At 41.9% G+C, this 12,949-nt stretch overlaps 1 protein-coding gene across 2 annotated transcripts in view; it reads left to right on the top strand.

Moving 5' to 3' along the window:
- The first annotated feature begins 1,633 nt into the window (after window positions 1-1,633).
- Window positions 1,634-12,949, top strand: part of RGS6 (regulator of G protein signaling 6) — a 437,580-nt gene continuing 426,264 nt past the window's right edge. For both annotated transcript variants that reach the window (XM_044271952.1, XM_044271951.1), the window contains exon 1: window positions 1,634-1,848. The gene's annotated coding sequence lies outside the window, so the exon portion shown is untranslated. The remainder of the gene's footprint in view (window positions 1,849-12,949) is intronic.

Here is a 12,949-nt window from a genome sequence, read left to right as displayed (position 1 = left end):
ACACAGCCCAGGCACTGGTATCAGCTGCTGGGGAGGACCTGGCTCTAATCATTTACTTAGTCCCTGGCTGTCAGTAATGTGAGCCTGCACGCTGCGTGCTTCTGCGTCCTCCGTCCTTCAACACAGAGGACGGACCCTGCATAGCAACCTGATTTTAAGCACAGATAAAAGCAGGCAGTACAGGGAACAAAACGGTGGAATTAAGGGGTAATTGAATACACAGTGAAAAGTTGAAATAGGGCCTCAAAGGTGATATTAATCACCACAATCCAATACTCCAAAAAAATTAATAAAAATGACAGTTATACTTTAAGGAAAAAACGGATGGTTTTGCACACAAGTTCAGTCAGTTTTGTCTGCGATTGCGTTCAGTGGTTCAGTTTCTTCCGCTCGGGTGCAGTTTTTGATGCGTTTTTCACACGCATGAAAAAACACTGAAGAATAGCAATCTACATCTCCTAGCAACTATGAGAGAAAAACGCATTGCATCTATGTAGATTGCTTCCGTATTGCGTCCGGATTCAATCCGTTTTACACTTCTATGAATTCAGGGCTGCATGAAAACCACAGAATATAGAACACGCTGCAATTTTTGCTGAACGCAGAAATAATGCGTGAAATATCATGCGCACAGACCAGTTGAAAAGAATGGGTCAGGATTCAGTCCAGATGCTATGCGTTTGCTTCATCCATCGCACCCTGACAGAAAACTTGCATGTGTAAAAGAAGCCTAAGGGCTCATGTACACGAGCGTGACGGATTGGCTCCAGGTGCGTTCAGTGAAACTCGCACCATTTTGCAAGCAAGTTCAGTCAGTTTTGTCTGCGATTGCGTTCAGTTGTTCAGTTTTTTCCGCGCGGGTGCAATGCGTTTTGATGCATTTTTCATGCTCATAAAACGCTGAAGGTTTATAAACAACATCTCCTAGAAAACATCAGTGGAAAACTCATCGCATCCGCACTTGCTTGCGGATGCAATGCGTTTTTCACTGAAGCCCCATTCACTTCTATGGGGACAGGGCTGCGTGAAAAACGCTGAATATAGAACATGCTGCGTTTTTGCACAACGCAGAACTTGAACAACGCATTCATTGAAATGAATGGGTCAGGATTCAGCGCGGGTGCTATGCGTTCACGTCACGCATTGCACCCGTGCGGAAAACTCGCTCGTGTGAAAGGGGCCTAAGGGTCTGTCATCGCGTGTATGTCTACATACACGTGCACAAAGCAGCGTTGGGTTAGTGGGTGCCATTAGTGGTCTGTATATTGATTTACTTTTTGATATTATTACAATAGTGTCTGTTTTTCACTGCTTTTGGCGGGGTAGTGATTGTTTAGGCATTGTATATCTTACAATATTATATTTACTATACTGTTTCTATGTTAATAGCCACCCTTTAGTGCCTGGGTGCATGTCTGCATTAATTGACCTATGTATTTTCTCAATTTTCTGATCATTGAAGATGTTTGATTTCATTAAATCTTGCGTGGTATTAGATTGTTCTTGGATGTATCTAGTTTCTCCAGCAGAGGGCGCCCTGGCTACTGCAGCATCCTCCTGGCAGAGGAGGAGAAGGAGGAGGAGGAGGTGGGAAGCAGCTTGTCCTGTTTATTCCCATCCATCCTCAGCAGCTCTTGTGCACGTATAGGGATGGACCTGTCTCCGGGGGACCCTCAGGCTGCCTTCCCACCACCCTCCTTGGACTGAGCAGATATTGGGGCTGATTCCCCCCCAAGTGTCAGAGGAACCATGCACCGAGCTTCCATCAGCCTGTGATAGAAAATAAGAGAGAAAGCAGAGGAAGCAGCTGGAGGAGGAGGGGAAGAAGCGGATTCTCTGGTTGCTAAGGTAATCCCAGCTGGGTTACAATGTATCACACATCAGGATCACCGCTCCATCATATTATGCCTTTCCTGGCTCGGGCACTGTGGTAAGGGTGTATGGTCCCTGCCATTATGCATTTATATACACCGCCTTTCTCCATCGACCACATTTAGCCCAGGCACTGCCACATCATAGATACCATGGCAGCCACAGAGATGCCAGGAGGGGATGCTGCTTGTGTTGGAATTTGTGTAGTGTTGGGGTATGGCACTGCTGCTTTGTCTTGTTGGGGACGGTGGGGGGAGTAGTGATTACACTGTCTGCCATTGATGCATCTAGTAAGAAGTCAGGCGGCAATCCTAGGTTGTGTTAATCTAGCATCATCCTGGAATTTCACAATGCTCCTCGAATTTGTGTCAGATGCCGGACTGCATTATACGAGGATCCTGGTAGCTTATTGTATCTTCTCTGAATAGGTGTATGGATCGTGGCTGAGGTCTGGGAGGGAAGGGGGGTTCAGTGTGTGTGTAGTAGGGATTCTGTTAAAATAATGAAAGGGGCAATGGTGGGAAGTTCCTTCTCCTGCGTTTGCAGACCTGTGGCATATTACAACCTGCTGAATTTCACTTAGTTAAATCTGTTTCATAAAAAATGGACCCCATCGCATGCGACCGCTTATGCGTAAATGTTTTAGATGGCTTACCTAAGCATAGTTTATGGCACTTTTTACTCTCAGATGGTTTAGATACAGTTTATCCATTTTTACAATATAGTCAAATTCTAGGTATGTAGAAATGTGCTTGTTAGATTACAATTTTTGGGAGAAACATTTCAAGGATTGGTACAGTTAAGTGGCACTTAGGGTCAAAGATTGATAACGTGTGCCGATCTAGTAGAGCGCCATGTTGTCCCCAACTCAGTCTCCTGATTATCAGCGGTTTGACTTTGGTTGTTAAGTGAGTATGGACATGATGGTCTACTGATGTTGGTCCATTGGTAGTATCCCGATTAGGATGTTCAGGTATTTGTGTTTGATCTATCTTCTAATGTCCCTGATAATAATTTCAATCCATAGTCTGTATAAAACAACAAGCTGGGTTTGTGCAGAACCATTAATCAAGGATGAGGAGGGTGATGGGTACTCTATCTGAAGCTCTACCTTCTGTGGTTGACCTGTTTAAATCTGTGTTATGTCCTTGAAATGGGAGATTATTATAGCCGTTGTATAGTTAATATATTTCTCTGTGTGTGTGGATTAGGATTAATGTGTTTTTTAGATGAGCATAACGCATTACTCAAAGACCTAAAACTATAATGTATTTTAAGGTTTATCTTGTTTTTTTTTGTTGGCCTGGTTTAATAGATGCATTTTAGATGTATTATTATGCTTCTTTTCTGTAATATTACATGGAGCTCCTCACAGAATTTTTCTTACTATGCTTTCAGCTGTTTGTGTGTTCATTTTACCATGGAAGGAGGATGTTGTGTGTTAATTTTAGTACAGAGGATGATATTGGCAGTTTAATATTGGGTTGAGCCATCCATTAGGTCTGATTTGCTGTCATATTTCTATATTGATGTCCTAGTATTTGTTTATGGATTGTGCTTGGCTTTATGGTTTTGGTTGGCAAGCCGTCTTAAGTGTCTCGACTTGAGGTCATATCGGAGGTTAAATTTTCTTCTGTTGAACTGGCTCCAATTATATTGTGTGTTATATCTTGGTTGAGCATTCTACAAAAGGCTTTAATATGAGAGTCGATGGTTGGAGCCCAGCTTGACTTTGAGTAGAATATTGCATGATTCCCATACTCGTATAGCAGCCATTTCCTCTGCAAAGTCTTTCCTTTAGAAATTTAGACTTGACTACAAGAATCAGCGTCCACAGGAGCAATAATGGAGTCACATACAGATACTGATCAGTCAGCAATGCGTTCCACTGCACTCCAAGAGCTGTGATGTTGGTTCATATGTCCATACAAGCCAGTCTAGTTCATCTACATCAGGGGTCAATGAACTCCGGCACTTAGGTTGTTGTGAAACTACAGCCCACAGCATGCTCTATTCGCTTCTAAGGAAGTTTGAAGAACGCCCAAGCAAGTGAGCATGCTGAGAGTTGTAATTTCTGCAACAGTTAAAATGCTGAAGATTGCTAACCCATGTTCTACCTCATTTACACACATCAATCCCACTGGGAAACCAAGCTAATAGCATACACAAAAACCTGAAAGGGCACAAATGATCAGTCATCCTCTCTGCTTACAAATCTCCTAACGTATAAGTTGTAATATGAATGAAATCATACACGTTTTATATTCCTGGGGATGTCTCTTTAGTATGAGGCACACGACAGTGAAAAATGGACCAATTTTTTTAATGGCCATCTCACGTCTGTTTTTAGAACAATGGTCGTCTATGGGATTGCTCACACGGCCGTTTTTTTTTTACAGCAAGTGAATAACGGGCATAAAAAAATAGAACATGTTCTATCTTGTCTGTTTTTCATTGGCCGACTGCCTCCATACAATTGAATGGGTCCGTTTTTTAATGGACAGTTTATCCGTTTTTAAAGGGAACCTGTCATGTGGATATTTGATTTATAATCTAACTAATTATATACAATCATTAACTACTAAAAAGTGCCTTAGATGTATTCACTTACTGGTGTGACAGATGGTTACCTCATAATATACACACAAAGATGCTGCATGCTAATGCTAATGCTGATTTGAGTCCAGCGTGATGTCAGTGAGTCCAGCGTTTATTTAATTAACAGCTATAGCCACTCCCCTGCCCACCTGCTGGTGATTCATATGGAAAATAACTGTCAATCAGGAGCTCATGAATATTCAGGACTCATCATTATCAGCTGGAGCTTTTCAATACAAGATGTTGGCAGATTGACTGGGTCAATTAAAGAAAGTGACCCAGCATTTTGCTAAGAGAATCAGTCACTTCTTTATGTTGCCCTTAGTTAGGACACCATAAAACTGGTGACAGGTTCCCTTTAACTCCCTGTCGTGTGCATGTAGCCTTACATTATATAGCCAACAGAATGATTGTGTCCCACGCACAATAAGTGCCACTATATTATCCTCTTTAAAGTAAAGGAGTTAAAGGACTAGACTAGTGATGGTGAATCTTTTAGAGATCGAGTGCCCTAACTGCAACCCAAATACCACTTTTGCAAAGTGCCAACACGGCAATTTAACCTGAATACCAATACAGTATATCTTCCATGTACGTTATCATTTAGCTATAATAGCCTTCCTACATTCAGTGCGCTGCCAGCGCTGTTCATAGTGCGCCCTGCGCTGATGAATGGGAGGAAAAGTCTAAGGCATATTGATATACCATAGCCGTTCAGGGATCTCACAAGCGGTCCAAAACGGATCAGTTTTGTCCTTAATGCATTCTGAATGGAAAAGGATCCGCCTTAGAATGCATCAGTTTGGCTTTGTTCTGCCTCCATTCCGCTTTGGAAGTGGACACCAAAACACTGCCTGCAGCATTTTGGTGTCCGTCTAACGAAACTGAGCCAAACAGATCTGTTCTGACACACAATGTAAGTCAATGGGATGGATCGGTTTTCACTGACACAATATGGCACAATAAAAAACGAATCCGTCCCCCATTGACTTTCAATGGTGTTCAAGACGGATCCGTTTTGGCTATGTTAAAGATAATACAAACGGATCCGTTCTGAATGGATGCAGACGGTTGTATTGTCTGAACGGATGCGTTTGTGCAGATCCATGATGGATCCGCACCAAACGTGAGTGTGAAAGTAGCCTTACAGGCCATCCACGTAGATAATTTTTTGAATAGTTACCTTTGTGCCACCACCAGTATTTCTTATTTTATATTATGTTCGAAGATTGCATGCTATTACAAGCACACACATACAGGCTGTGCATTCACTTCTTCTAAATAGACCGTGTGCGCAGTGGGGAGAGTCATGATGTGATCACCATCATCCCTGACATGTATGAAGCCTGGAAAAGTTGATTAGTCAGTCAGCACATCACTCAGCATGTTCAGCCGTGGATTGGCGATTATAGTGAAGCAGGGTCTTTTGAACCTATAAGTAATGAGGATTTTGGCATCCCCATGTCCCCTGATGAAGCTGTTTACCCAGTGAAACATGTCAGAGGGTTATGCTATACTTTGTAGGCCATCAATCGCTTGGTAAAATATCAGATAGTGTGTGGGCTTAGCATACTGGGCCTAACACATAAATAAGAATTGAGGTGTGTGCAAGTTGTTTGCTGTAGCATATTAATCTAATAGCTGTGAGTGTGTGAGTGAGGCTCAATTGTGAACCCATAAGGGGGAGAACCCCCAAATCCAATACCCAAATTGCTTCTTAGAGCACTACAGATAGCACATTCTTATCAGTACACTGTCGTATAGTTAAAGAGTGAATGACAGCATCACTAATATCAGTGAAGTGAATGTACAGCCTGTATGAGTGTGCTCGCAATACTCCAATAACATCCAATCTATTCATATAATATCTAATAAGATGTACTGGTGGTGGCATGTAGATTATCTCTGCTGCAGAACAGTGGCTCTATTCAAATAGTGATCTATGTGGATGGCATATAAAACATAGCAGGTAATATAACAGACATATAACCAGTAGTCAGTGTACTGTACGTTATAGATTATATTCCCTTTACATGTGTTACGCTGGTGGCCATGTCCGCCGCTGTCCAGCTTTCCCAGACAGGCCCGGTCGTCAAACTAGAGTTTCCTTCACCTGCCGACTAAGGTGCTGATCTGCCTCCCTAATTAGCTGGACAGTGGTTCCACCTTCTTGCCTGATTCTCTGCCTTTGAGTTTTCTATTGTCTAGTAACCAGCGAACGTGTGATCTCTTGTCTGACAACCCGTGTGCCGTATCTAGCCTGACTACCGATTCTGCTCTTTGCTTTATTGTGAGCGGGACACACTCATTCTGTTGGCTATATAGCATAAGAATTTTGTTATTATACCTCTCATACTAATGAGACGCCCTGAGGAATAATAAAGGTGTATGATTTCATACATATAACAATTTACACGTAAGGGATTTATAAACCGAGTGGTTGACTGATAATTTTAATCCATTGCGTGGTGTTATCCTATTTTACACTTAAAATGTAACATTTATTTTAAACAATGGTGATGAGACTATTTAAAATGGGAATTTGTGCCCTTTGGGGCTGTTGTGTATACTATATGTTCCACATCACACTTGGCAAATTATAATTGCGACAAAGACATTGTTGTTCTTGAACATAATCAAAAATCATAGAAAAAGATACAAAACATCTTGCACGATGTAATAAATGTACATGACTGCATTTCTAAAAGAAAAATCACATAAAATAGTGCACTAACACAATAGATGCAAACATTATACAGGGTGGGCCATTTATATGGATACACCTTAATAAAATGGGAATGGTTGGTGATATTAACTTTGTTTGTGGCACATTAGTATATGTGAGGGGGGGGGAAACTTTTCAAGATGGGTGGTGACCATGGCGGCCATTTTGAAGTTGGCCATTTTGAATCCAACTTTTGTTTTTTCAATAGGAAGAGGATCATGTGACACATCAAACTTATTGGGAATTTCACAAGAAAAACAATGGTGTGCCTGGTTTTAACGTAACTTTATTCTTTCATGAGTTATTTACAAGTTTCTGACCACTTATAAAATGTGTTCAATGTGCTGCCCATTGTGTTGGATTGTCAATGCAACCCTCTTCTCCCACTCTTGACACACTGATGGCAACACCGCAGGAGGAATGCTAGCACAGGCTTCCAGTATCCGTAGTTTCAGGTGCTGCACATCTCGTATCTTCACAGCAAATATGAGCACACCATTGTTTTTCTTGTGAAATTCCCAATAAGTTTGATGTGTCACATGACCCTCTTCCTATTGAAAAAACTAAAGTTGGATTCAAAATGGCCGACTTCAAAATGGCCGCCATGGTCACCACCCATCTTGAAAAGTTTTTCCCCTCACATATACTAATGTGCCACAAAAAGGAAGTTAATATCACCAACTATTCCCATTTTATTAAGGTGTATCCATATAAATGGCCCACCCTGTATATGGACTAAGCCCTCATTCTGATATGATAAAATCTGAGACTCTCAGACAATATATTTTGATCAAAGTCCTCCCTGACTGAGACCACCCTAGCCCTGGTAGGCAGACACAGATGTGTTTCGATCAAAATATATTGTCTGAAAGTCTCTGATTTTATCATATCAGAGTGAGGGCTTAGTCCATATATAATGTTTGCCTCTATTGTATTAGTGCATAATTTTCTGTGATTTTTGTTCTTGAACATGAAAGATCATTCTCCAAATTGTTGCCACCAACATGGAAGTACACATTGCTGCATTCTAAAGACTTCATATACTTTTCTTCTTCCAAGAAAAGCGGCTCGGGTTAATTATTGCCTCGCTGTGAAACTTTACAGTTGGCACCGTACATTTGGACAGCTGGTATTTTCATTTCATTCTTTAATTCCAGATTCATCAATTAGATGCATATCCACATCCACAGTCCCCGAGTCCTGATGCCTGGCATCTTGTTTGGTGACCTATAATCCATAACGCTCTAGTCTAAATGGACAGGTCTAGTTCTGATGTTGCTTCCAGATCCACTGATGGTCGGTCTGTACATGATATGTGCGTAAGCACGTGAGGGGCCACTCCTTCGAGCTTGTATTACGCTGGGTTCACACCTGAGCGTTTTACAGCGCGTTCAAACGCGCTGTAAAATGCTCAACACATGAAAACCAATGCTTCCCTATAGCCCTGGTTCACACTTGAGCGTTTTACAGCGCCCTACGCTCAAAAAAGTTCTTGAGCTTCTTTGGGTCGTTTTGTCGCGCGTTCCCGTACATAGACTTTCGGGAACGCGCGACAATGGGCGTTCGCTTGTCCCTGTATGCGCGATTTTAAACGCTGGTACAATCGCGCATACAGAGCGCTTCTTTCAGAACGCTCAGGTGTGAACCCAGAGTCACCTATCGCTTTGCTGCTGCTGTTTCTAGATGTCTCCACTTAGAGTAATCGCTTACAATTGACCGAAGAATCTCTAGCTGTCATCCCATGAGAGCGCCATGTTGAATCTCCCCAATGTAACATAGTAACATGGTATGTGAGGCTGAAAAAGGACATCTGTCCATCCAGTTCGGCCTGTTATCCTGCAAGTTGATCCAGAGGAAGGCAAAAAAAAAACTGTGAGGTAGAAGCCAATTTTTCTCATTGTAGGGGAAGAAATTCCTTCCCGACTCCAATCAGGCAATCAGGATAACTCCCTGGATCAACGACCCCTCTCTAGTAGCTATAGCCTATAATATTATTACACTCCATGTATACGGTATAAAACATTATATTGCACGTCTGTATGCTTGATTGTTTGCTCCTATTACCAATGGATGTGAGTAAAATGGTTGAACTCACTTTTTGGATTTTTTGTATGTTTTTTTGCATTATAGAGTATTATTATATGGATATGCAGTTGACTCCTGATTTAGCAGATGCAAATAATTTTTGGATGAGTGGAATGGGGGAGATTTAACACCTAGTAAATATTTATTCACATCTGTCTTACCCATATTCCATTATCAGTATGAACGAATGTGTGACCCCCCATGCAGTCATTATATGCCTGGCTGTAATACTGGCCTCTAAGCCTATTCTGTCTCAATTGTATAATGAAATTTAACCCTGCGTCAGAGTTTAGCATTTAAATAGAAATGTAGAATGAATGTCATTGTATTTTTTTCACTAGTGCAGTGGTGCATCCCTGGGAAGAATTTTTTTTTCTCACCAGTTTATACAATTTTTGGACGTCTTAGTGTTATTTATAACACCGTTTCTGTCCTTTGTAACGAAAATACTGTGTTCTACTTTTCCTGTGAAGGAAAATCCAGTGCCAGAGCTATTAGTCATCGGACTGAATACATTAACTTTGACTTTGCACAGCTTATCACAAAACACAAAAAAATGATTATTTTATTTCATATTAATTTCAACTATTTTTTTTATTTTTATATTTAAAATTGCAACCCGTTTCTAAAATGAGATAAAACCATGTTAAATATTTTTTTGATTTGAAAACATATTAGAATATCCCTTATGACTTAGAGAGCATTTCAGGTGGCAGGGCGCATACCATCATCACATACTGTATGGCAGATGTCTAACTTCTGATGATGTCAGGATCAATTTTCATGGTTGTTCCTGGAACTAGGATGTAAAAATGCTGAGCATTTTATCGTACAGAGAATTTCATCTTACTGATCCCTTCTGTTGACTATCTGGACCTGTCAAGAGCGTAGAAAGGAAATTGAGCCTTCGGGTGAATGCCAGAGTAGCGCCAGTCTGATCCCTGTACTGAGGGGAGAAGTCGCACGTGTCGCACATTTTACAGGGTATTTCCCCTTATGCATTGCAAGGGGTGAAATCTGTAACGATCAACAAAATTGACATACTGCAGATTATTTGCAGCATATATATGAGAAAATGATAAAATCTCACCCACTTTGCTGCCGATTGCCCGCCAGCATATCCACCTTATCTGACTATACACTTGGAGTACGACTACAATGAGTGGACATGCTCTGATGGCACTCCAACTGTGGTGAAACTACGACTCCCAGCATGCTCCATTTCATTCTATGGAGTTCTGAGAACAGCTTCCTCACTTGTCTGTTTTAGTAAATGATTGTATTCCCCATGAAATATACTTGTATTGCCCATGAATTAACAGTTATGGAGAATTTCAAAATTTGAAATGTATGAATAAGGCTACTTTCACACTTGCGTTCGGAGCGGATCCGTCTGGTGTCTGCACAGACGGATCCGCTCCTATAATGCAGACGATGGGATCCGTTCAGAACGGATCCGTCTGCATTATATTTTAGAAAAAAATCTAAGTCTAATTGTTAGTCAGACGGATCCGTCCTGACTTTACATTGAAAGTCAATGGGGGACGGATCCGTTTGAAATTGCGCCATATTGTGTCAACGTCAAACGGATCCGTCCCCATTGTAAGTCTGGACGGATCCGTTTGGCCTTGCACGGCCAGGCGGACACGGAAATGCTGCAAGCAGCGTTCAGGTGTCCGCCTGCTGAGCGGAACGGAGGACAAACGCTGCCAGACTGATGCATTCTGAGCGGATCCTTATCCACTCAGAATGCATTAGGGCAGTACGGATCCGTTCGGGGCCGCTTGTGAGAGACTTCAAACGGAACTCACAAGCAGAACCCCGAACGCAAGTGTGAAAGTAGCCTAAGTTGGGTGTTACCATTCCCCTTCTAAAATGGGCATGTCCCTACTTTGTCTGACACTGTCCGCTCATTTGTGTCAAACTGTGTATGGAACCCTCTCCCCCAACTAGTAACGCTCCATTGTAAATGTATTCCTACATTTTAGGAGCAGTAACAGAGTAACAGCACACTACAGAGTTCGGAGGAAAGATTCTCCAGAATTTTTTGGGTGTCATATTAAACATAACCCAAACAATATAATAAATAACCTAATAAATAATAAACACCAGTGTGGATGAAATGGCCGCGGTCTTTATTCAATTTTGGGGGTAACATAAAATTACCAAAAGTTAATATATCATTATAACTTTAAAATACCCATAAATAATAGTCCATTACCGCTTATCTTTTTGACCACCCCTAAAATTCCAAAGACCGCGACAGATCTTTAGGGAGGGCGGGTGTGACGAACTTCCAGCTTGAATCTTGACACGGTGACTGAATCCTCAATGTAAGCCACTCCATAAACAGCTAAAATTCCCGCCACAAAAGACCCTCCACCAATCAAAGTTCAATTTAAAATTTGAAATATGCCCAGCAACCAGGCAGCAACAGATTTAACCAATGGTAACGCTGGATAAACTTGCCCAGCAACCATCCAGCAACCAAATTGACCAATCCTGACGCTGTCTGAACGGTCACCGGCTTACTGTAAATCTGAGGAGAAAATAACAAAAAAGGGGGGGGGGGGGAGAAAATACCACAAAACAATTCTGCGTCTAAATGAGACCATGAGGGGCAAATCCCATTCTGGCCATGCCCCTAACATTCTGTGGGGGATATAATTATATTCTAGAACAGACTGTCGTCTTTAAAGAAGAACTTGTGGTGTGGAAGAACAATCCTCGCCATCCATATCCAACCCCATCACCTCTGGAACACCAAACTAAGACTTAGAAGGGTCCATGTTTGGCCCATATGTCTGTTTTTGCCCTTCGTGTGTCGTCTGTACTCCACGTGCATTACTAAATTGAAAAAGACTAGAGTGCATCTCCGACCAATGGTCTATGAAAACCGCTGATAGAACGCAGATTCCATAGAATTCAATGGGTTTGTGTGGTCTGCAACATAAGCCAATGTAGAGCATGTCTCCATTGCTTTTCCACTGACTCACGGTGAGTAGGAAAACAAGAATGTATGAATAAACACTTTGAAACCAATGGTTCCATGTGTGGAGTACATGGACTGCACACGTCTGTGACTCCAGACATGTGAATAAGGCTGCATGCACACAAACGTATTTTGTTTTCGTGTCCGTTCGTTTTTTTTTTGCGGACAGGATGCAGACCCATTCATTTCAATGGGTTTGCAAAAAATGCGGACAGCACACTGTGTGCTGTCCCTATCAGTTTGTCCGTTCCATAGCCCCACCCAAAAAATAGAACATGTCCTATTATTGTCCGTTTTGTGGACAAGGATAGGCATTGTTACAATAGATCCGCAAAAAAACACAGATGACATAGGGACGTCATCAGTTTTTTGTTTTTTTTTGCGGATCCCCAATTTGCGGACCGCAAAACACATAGGCCCCTTTCACACGGGTGAGTTTTCCGCGCGGGTGCAATGCGTGAGTTGAACGCATTGCACCTGCACTGAATCCGGACCCATTCATTTCTATGGGGCTGTGCACATGAGCGGTGATTTTCACGCATCACTTGTGCGTTGCGTGAAAATCGCAGCAAGCTCTATTTTGTGCAACTTTCACGCAACGTAGGCCCCATAGAAGTGAATGAGGCTGCGTGGAAATCGCAAGCAAGTGTGGATGCGGTGCGATTTTCACGCACGGT

The sequence above is a fragment of the Bufo gargarizans genome, chromosome 11 (assembly GCF_014858855.1).
Source record: "Bufo gargarizans isolate SCDJY-AF-19 chromosome 11, ASM1485885v1, whole genome shotgun sequence".
NCBI classification, from domain to species: Eukaryota; Metazoa; Chordata; class Amphibia; order Anura; family Bufonidae; genus Bufo; species Bufo gargarizans.
Note: the sequence above shows the minus strand (reverse complement) of the source record. Positions and strands in the feature narration are given on the sequence as shown.